The 7,210-nt window shown below is 46.6% G+C and overlaps 1 pseudogene; it reads right to left on the reverse strand.

Moving 5' to 3' along the window:
* Positions 1-3,686: 3,686 nt before the first annotated feature.
* LOC130380981 (leucine-rich repeat flightless-interacting protein 2-like) overlaps positions 3,687-7,210 on the reverse strand; it is a 17,959-nt pseudogene continuing 14,435 nt past the window's right edge.

Below are 7,210 nucleotides of genomic sequence, written 5' to 3' on the forward strand. Positions count from 1 at the left end.
TTAGCTCTACAGCAGGGACTGCCCAACCTTTTTGACCCAAGATCTACTTTTCAAATAGCCAACCTCCCGAGGTCTACCGGTCTAGTGTCAACATTGCAAACCTACCTTCAAGCACTGCGGTCATGCCAGCACACTCATCGAGATCGGCGGTCAAGCCAGCCGACCCAGTTTTTTGCCGTACCTGTATATACTAGCCATTACGGTAATAGCGTCTCGGAACTAGTTTAAAGTAAAAGCATTCGTCGGGTACATACAAAAAGACAGTCAATAAAAGCAAATACGATCAAAGGAAGTGTACGGCCGTTGTGGTATTTACTTTCAAAATAAAAGCCCACCAAAGATTCCAATATGAGACATATTAAATATGATTTTGGATTCAATTTAAAAGAAAATGCACTGTTATTTCAGGCTCATTTCACTTCAAGGTTATGGTTCACGACCCCATAGTGATACCCACGAAGTTTCAGGATATTCTGATGTGGAGTTTCAAAATAAAAGCCCACCAAAAATTCCAATATGAGACATATTAAATATGATTTTGGATTCTATGTAAAAGAAAATGCCCTGTTATTCCAGGGTTAGGGTTAGGGCTAATATGCCTAATATCGGCCGATAATATCGGCCTGCAGATATATTGGTCGGGCTCTACTACAACTAATACAGCTGTATTTTAACAGCGACGTGACCGCAGTAGTTCTAGCGTTTTACTGATGAGGAGATAATCATACATATGGTGCGATCCAGGCAACCCGTAACCCGTGTTTTCACAACCCTCTACCAGATCTATGACCTCGTTACAGCTCGTAACTTACGGTCTGAAATGTGTCCCCGGATGCAGCAGAATGTTAGGCATCGATCTGGTACGAGTTCACAGGTAGTGAGTTGCGGGTTGGACTGCCATTCCAGGGCCCACTCATATTTTCCCCCTTCGCACCTGATTCAAATCAATGGTTATTTACAGGTTTCTGCAGAGCTTGATGTAATTGTAGTGAGGATGATGAGATGATCTTTTACGTTGTATGAAACATGCAAACAAATGAATGTAACATCATTTGATCACTTCATAGATCTAATTTTAAGTATGTGGCTAATGTAATTCACTAAACATGCGTACCCTATATGTTCTTACAACTTGCACCTGGAATACATACAAGCAATACATTGAGTACTAATTTGACCTTGTTGTCTCTACACAGGCCAGCCCATCAATTGGTAACTTCAGGTGTTTCTCTCAAGGGATGTTGCCTGCCATAACAGACCACCTGGAAACACATACTGTAGCCACACGGCTATCCTTAAAGACTTTCCGGCCCCACTTCACAAGTAAAGGTATGTACTTTCCACCTTGAGTACATTTGATGTAGTAGATTCTAGGCAGCAAAGACTCTAGGCTGATGCTAGATCCTACCCTAAAAGCCTGGTCCTCTTAGGAAAAGCATCATGACCAGCGCCCTGCAAAGAGACAACTTGGGAGTTGTTTTTCAAAGAGGGAATCAGTCAAGAGCCCAGAAGGGTTTCAAGACTGATATCACATGAGCTGTTAATCATTCTCAATGAATCATCAATCATCAATGAATTCAAAATGTATAAATGTTAGCTGATTAGCTTACAGGGAAGGACACGTTGTCGCTTGTTATTGTCAAAATAGAGTAATTGCGCTTGTCTCGCATGTCATGTTGTGCTCAGATCATTTTGCGCTGGTGTTCGTTCAGTGTCCTCCACCTGGTCTCCGCTTGAGCTTTGAGTCTAGGGGGGAGGGTGCTGGAGGAGACATCCCTCTCCAAAACTCTGAATCTTTGTCTGCAGTACACATTCTAAACCCTCGGTCTCAATGGTATATACATACATTTAAATAGTTTCAAATGTACAAATACACAGTTCCTCCTTTTATGCAAACAGTGTACCGAAACAATTACTTCTGTCATTGTTTTCTCCCTCTGCAGAAGACTGCGATGCATTTGGAGACCGTAGCACGCAGCGCGGCGCCACCTCTGAGAGTCTGGGTGTGGACGCCCCTGGCTCCTCCCACATGTCCAGTCACGGTGGGGAGCTGAGATCCTGAGCGTCTACGGTAAAGGGGTAGGGCCCACTGGCGGTTGGCGGCATGACACCCTCTTCACCGCGTCGGAAGTGGAGGCCCTGAACTCCGCTGTCTGCGGACCACAGCGCGGACAAGAGCCTGGAGCGCGGCCGAGCGGCTGGTCTGCCACGAGGAGCTGAGTGTGCAGGTTGGAAATCATCTTCTTATTCAGCATCCAAATGAGAGGCGTCCTCTGTTACAACTCACACACACCCCTAGAAAGCACACCCCTTTATGATTTAGTAAACGCTGCCAAATATGCCCGTCTTATGCCCCCTTTTTCCTTGCATGGTCCGCGCGTTTACACTGACCGTGGTAATTTACCGGCTTGATTTCGCACCCAATTTACCATATTGGCGCTTTTCATTTAGATGTAAATGTGATTAGACAGCTTTGAGGTCCCAGGAAGGGACTTGGGTAGAGGTGTTGCTGCATTGTCTCTACAACAGAGACAACGCAGTGATTTCAACATGAGTAGTTATAACTGGAGGGGTACTGATATCTGCAAGCTGCTGACCGTCATGGGGGGAAGGTGATGCAGTCGCATTTAACGAGACGGGAGAGAGTGCGATCTAAGAGAAAATACCAGAAGAACTTTCCTTACGATGCTGGTCAGCAAGTGGTCGCCAAATAAAGAATATGTTGTGTGATTTTGCGCTTGTAAATAGTGAATCGCGTTTTAGTCTACACTCATCAACTTATTCTTGCATGCGAGAATGAGTGAATCGAAAGAAAAAAAGACATTCGGAGTATGCAATTTATTGATAAGACGTGTACTGTCTCCGTGCATAGCCCCGCCATCTCCAGTGAACCAAGAAAGCTGGCTCCGTGACGAAGGGGGATTTTACCCCCTCTGTTGTACACAGGCAAGACAATGAATTTGCAGGGCGTGCAAGCCGCGAACGACCGGGTTGGCAGTGTAAAAATGCATAATGTGTCCTTAGTGGGGATTGGGCAACTATTCTGTGCAAATGAAAGAATATGTCTTGTATGTGTTTCCTCTTTATGTGGAAAGCAGCAGACCCCGGACACCATTTCAATCAAGGTTGAAGAGGATATTGGTGGAGGCATGCCGCTGTAGGTTTAGTAATACACATTGCATCCATGCAAGCAACAACCTGGACAGGGTGTCCGCGGAGGTCTAAAAGTCTTAAAAAGTCTTAATTCATTTTTCTAAATTTAAGGCCTTAAAAAGTCTTAAATTCGTCAAAAATGGTCATATGCTGGTCTTAAATTTATAACTCGGGAGGTCTTAAATTTGTCGGGGCAGGGCTATTTAATTTTTATTTTTCTCGCCGGGACTTTTCGGGAAGGAGATGTAGAGAGGCTGCTTTCTTGCTAGCTGCATATATAACGGATGGTCTGCGCGCTTGCTAGCTAGTCTGCAACAATGGGTTGCAAAAACGTTCAACGTCAGTTGGCTGGAAGACGTCCGTTTCCGAGGTTGGCTAGCGTCCGTTGCCAACCCAGAACAGGCCAGATGCATTCCAATGCAAAAGTAGCTTTCATTCAGCTCGGCACCATGGGGAGTAAGGCTGTCGTCAGCATATGCAGAGCCAAAAACATAAAACCTCTGCCAGGAGCCACACACAGACCCCAGCCATTTCTATGTTTTTTGCATCTCTGCCCCGGCCGGCCACCGCCGCAGGACTGTCCGCGCTGCTAGCACTGACCTGAGGGTAGCATTTGGTGCGACACCAACACTGAAAGCGGAGTTGTTGTGGATTCTAAACACAGTGGTCAAGCACCAGTCCTACAACTCGAATGAGGGGATAGGAGATCTCTTCGGTTTGATGTTCCCTGACTCTCAAATCGCGAGCACCTTTACTGCCTGGATGGGACAAAACGGCGTATATAACTCGCTTCGGACTAGCGCCTTTCATCCGAAAGGAGCTAATCTGCAGCGTCAACAAGGCTGATTTTGTTTTGACGTTTGAGACGTTGAACCACGCCACTAAAAGCAAGCAACTTGACGTGCAAGTCCGATATTGGGGGTCGGAGATCAAGTGCATTCCCGGTACTTGGGCTCGCAATTCATGGGGCCCCACATATATGGGGGTAAAAGGGATGATGATACATTATATTTTTAGACAGTATGCAGAATCTTTTCACGGACGAATTACACGGTCGGCTATTTTTGCCAGCACGCACCCTAGCCATATATGGGCAACCCGTGTTCCCCTTGGCTGTGATTTGAACTTTGAATTCCTCGTAGGAGTTCATAACAATACATTGCTCGCCTTGGATGAAATACACCGCTCTTGCACGATTTATTTTGCATAAGGGTGAGTCAAATGACGCGAGAAACGCCCCTTCTATGTGAACGCGCATTGAACCTAAAGCGGAAAACCTGGTTCAACTAATTTAATCTAAAGTGAGCGTCGTGGTACCATTGAACTGTGATTGCGAGTTGCGGCTCTGTCGAGCCAGGTTTTCCAAGAAAGCCTGGGTATGTTCAACGAGGTTCGTGGTATACCCCCAGGTCTTACTGAAAGGCATTTATTTAATGGTGAAAATATTATTATCCGTGGCGTAAATATCGACTGCCCGGGGGCCCAGACGCTGTCCCCCCCCCCCCCCCCCCCCCCCCCCTCTCAACAACTCACAACTTGGGTGCACCATAAATACCCAAATTAAAAAATTTAGGCGCACACCACTGCACCCAAGGAAAAAGTTAGGTCTTGGAGCCCTGGAGTATCACTTATGTTCAATAAACAGACAGAAAGTAAACTTGAATGAGTCTCATTGAGTGACACACATGCTATGCTTGGGGTTGTAATACAGGCGGGATCCCCCCCACCATCGTGGGTTAAGGTCTTTAAATTCATTCAAGGTGGTATTAAAAAGGTCTTAAAAAGTCTTAAATTTGACTTGCTGAAACCTGCAGATACCCTGCTGGATCAACTGAGAATGTACTTACCGTAATTTTCGGACTATAAGCCGCGCCTTTTTCCCCATTTTTCGAGTCTGCGGCTTATATAACGGTGCGGCTTATCTATGGATTTTACAGGTTACAGGACGAGGTCCACCGACTTTAAAATCTATGGGCTCTATGACCGGTCCGCGCCCCGCCACTAGTCGCGGGCTCCAGCAGGAAACGCTGGAAGTAGTAGTGGGGACAGAAAATGCAGCTGCAATAGTTTGCTGAACTGCAATAGGTTTCATCTTTTCTTGGTGGCATTTTTGCGTTCTCTCTTCTCTTCTCGCCTGTTTCTCGAGAAAAACGGGATCTCGTTGGAAGCGCGATGTATGCGCAGGCGCCGTTTGGGCATAACATATGGCGGCTGCCGTTCAATGTAGTTTTCATCACCACCACCGGATTATGTTTCATTTATTTCATTACAGCACGTCCCTTAAACGTTACAACATAATCGACACGAATGAGCACAGCATCGAGCAGTGGAAACGTGGGTTTATTTACTATGAAGTTTGTATTTTTAATTGTTGAAATGAAATCAGCGGTGACGAGCTAGTTGTTTTGGTAGAGGCTAAATTAGCATGTCGCGATACTTTGTACAGGGGATCACGTCTGCGCCGAGTAGATGCGCAGAGGGTTGAAACAGCGCTTGTCCGGTCTGCTCACAAGAAGGTTTCTTTGGCCAGTTACTGTGATTAAACACGAGTTGTTTAATGTTCACAATGTATCGTTTTTCATGGGGAAAATGAGATGCGTCCCCGGGACGCATGGATAGTGAGTTTAGTGCGTCCTTTCAGATTTTAATGCGTCAGGGACGCAGGACGCGTACCTAGCAACATCACTGCACCCGCGGCTTATAGTCCAGTGCGGCTTATCTATGTACACATCATTCAATTTAGCTGCTGCGGCTTATACTCAGGTGCGCCTTATAGTGCGGAAAATACGGTACTTAACTGCGCTGAAAAGCCTGGTCCTCTTTGGAAAAGCACCATGACCAGCGCCCTGTTAAACACGAGTCAAATTTGGGAGTAGCATTTCAAAGATGGAATCCGTCAGAGCCCAAAGGGTTTCAGACAGATCCCCCATGAGCTGGTTTATCATTCTCAACATCAATTGATTTCAAAATGTATTAATGTTAGCGATCAGCTTACAGGGAAGGATACATTGTCGCTTGTTGTGGTCAAATAGTATACATTGCACTTGTCTCGCATTTCATGTTGGCTCAGATCATTTTGCTGTTTTCGTTCAGTGTCCTCCCCTTGCCCCCGCCTTGAGGCTTTGAGTCTAGGGGGGAGGGGCTGGAGGAGACATCCCTCTCCAAACTCTGAATCTTTGTCTGCAGTACACATTTGTAAACCCTCTGTGACAATGGTAATTTAAATAATGTTGATTTCATGTGTACAACGAAACATTTTTTTCTCCTCTGCGAAGATGCGCTCCTTTTGAGACCGTAGCACTCGCGCGGCGCCACCTTCGGAGAGTCTGGGTGTGGACGCCCTGGCTCCTCCCACATGTCCAGTCACGGCTGGGATCTGAAGATCCTGAGCGTCTACGGTAAAGGGGAGGGCCCACTGGCGGTGGGCGGCCATGACACCCTCTTCACCGCGTCAGAAGTGGAGGCCCTGAACTCGCTGTCTGCAGACCATAGCGCGGCCAAGAGCCTGGAGCGCGGCGAGCGGCTGGTCTGCCACGAGGAGCTGAGTGTGCAGGTTGGAAATCATCTTCTTATTCAGCATCCAAATGAGAGGCTTCCTCTGTTACAACTCCAGCACACACCCTTATAAAGCACACTCCTTTATGATTTAATGTTCCGTAAGTGTAGCCTGCCTATTGCCAGACCAAGCTCAATCGTAGATTGGACTTTGGTCTGGGGAAGCTGCTGTCATTGTCTTCAGCACAAGAGGCTTGATCAACTTGTTCAACTGACTCTGTACGCAAATGGCTGCTTGCCGTCGCTTCCCTGTCGTCATTGTGTTAAACCAGCCAATAGGGCGCCAGGGGGAGAACTAACCAACTTGGTGATTGGCTCCTCCAAAAACGTATCGGAAGCAGAAAGAAATGAATTGCTCTTCTCCAGACCCTTCCACAGGGCGAATTCAAATCGCCGTCAGAACAGGCTGGGGTCACCCAGTCTATCGTAGGTGGGGATCAACAACTATTCTGTGCAAATGAAAGAATTTTGTCTTGTGTGTGTTTCCCTCTTTATGGAAAGC

The sequence above is a fragment of the Gadus chalcogrammus genome, chromosome 4 (genome assembly GCF_026213295.1).
Source record: "Gadus chalcogrammus isolate NIFS_2021 chromosome 4, NIFS_Gcha_1.0, whole genome shotgun sequence".
NCBI classification, from domain to species: domain Eukaryota; kingdom Metazoa; phylum Chordata; class Actinopteri; order Gadiformes; family Gadidae; genus Gadus; species Gadus chalcogrammus.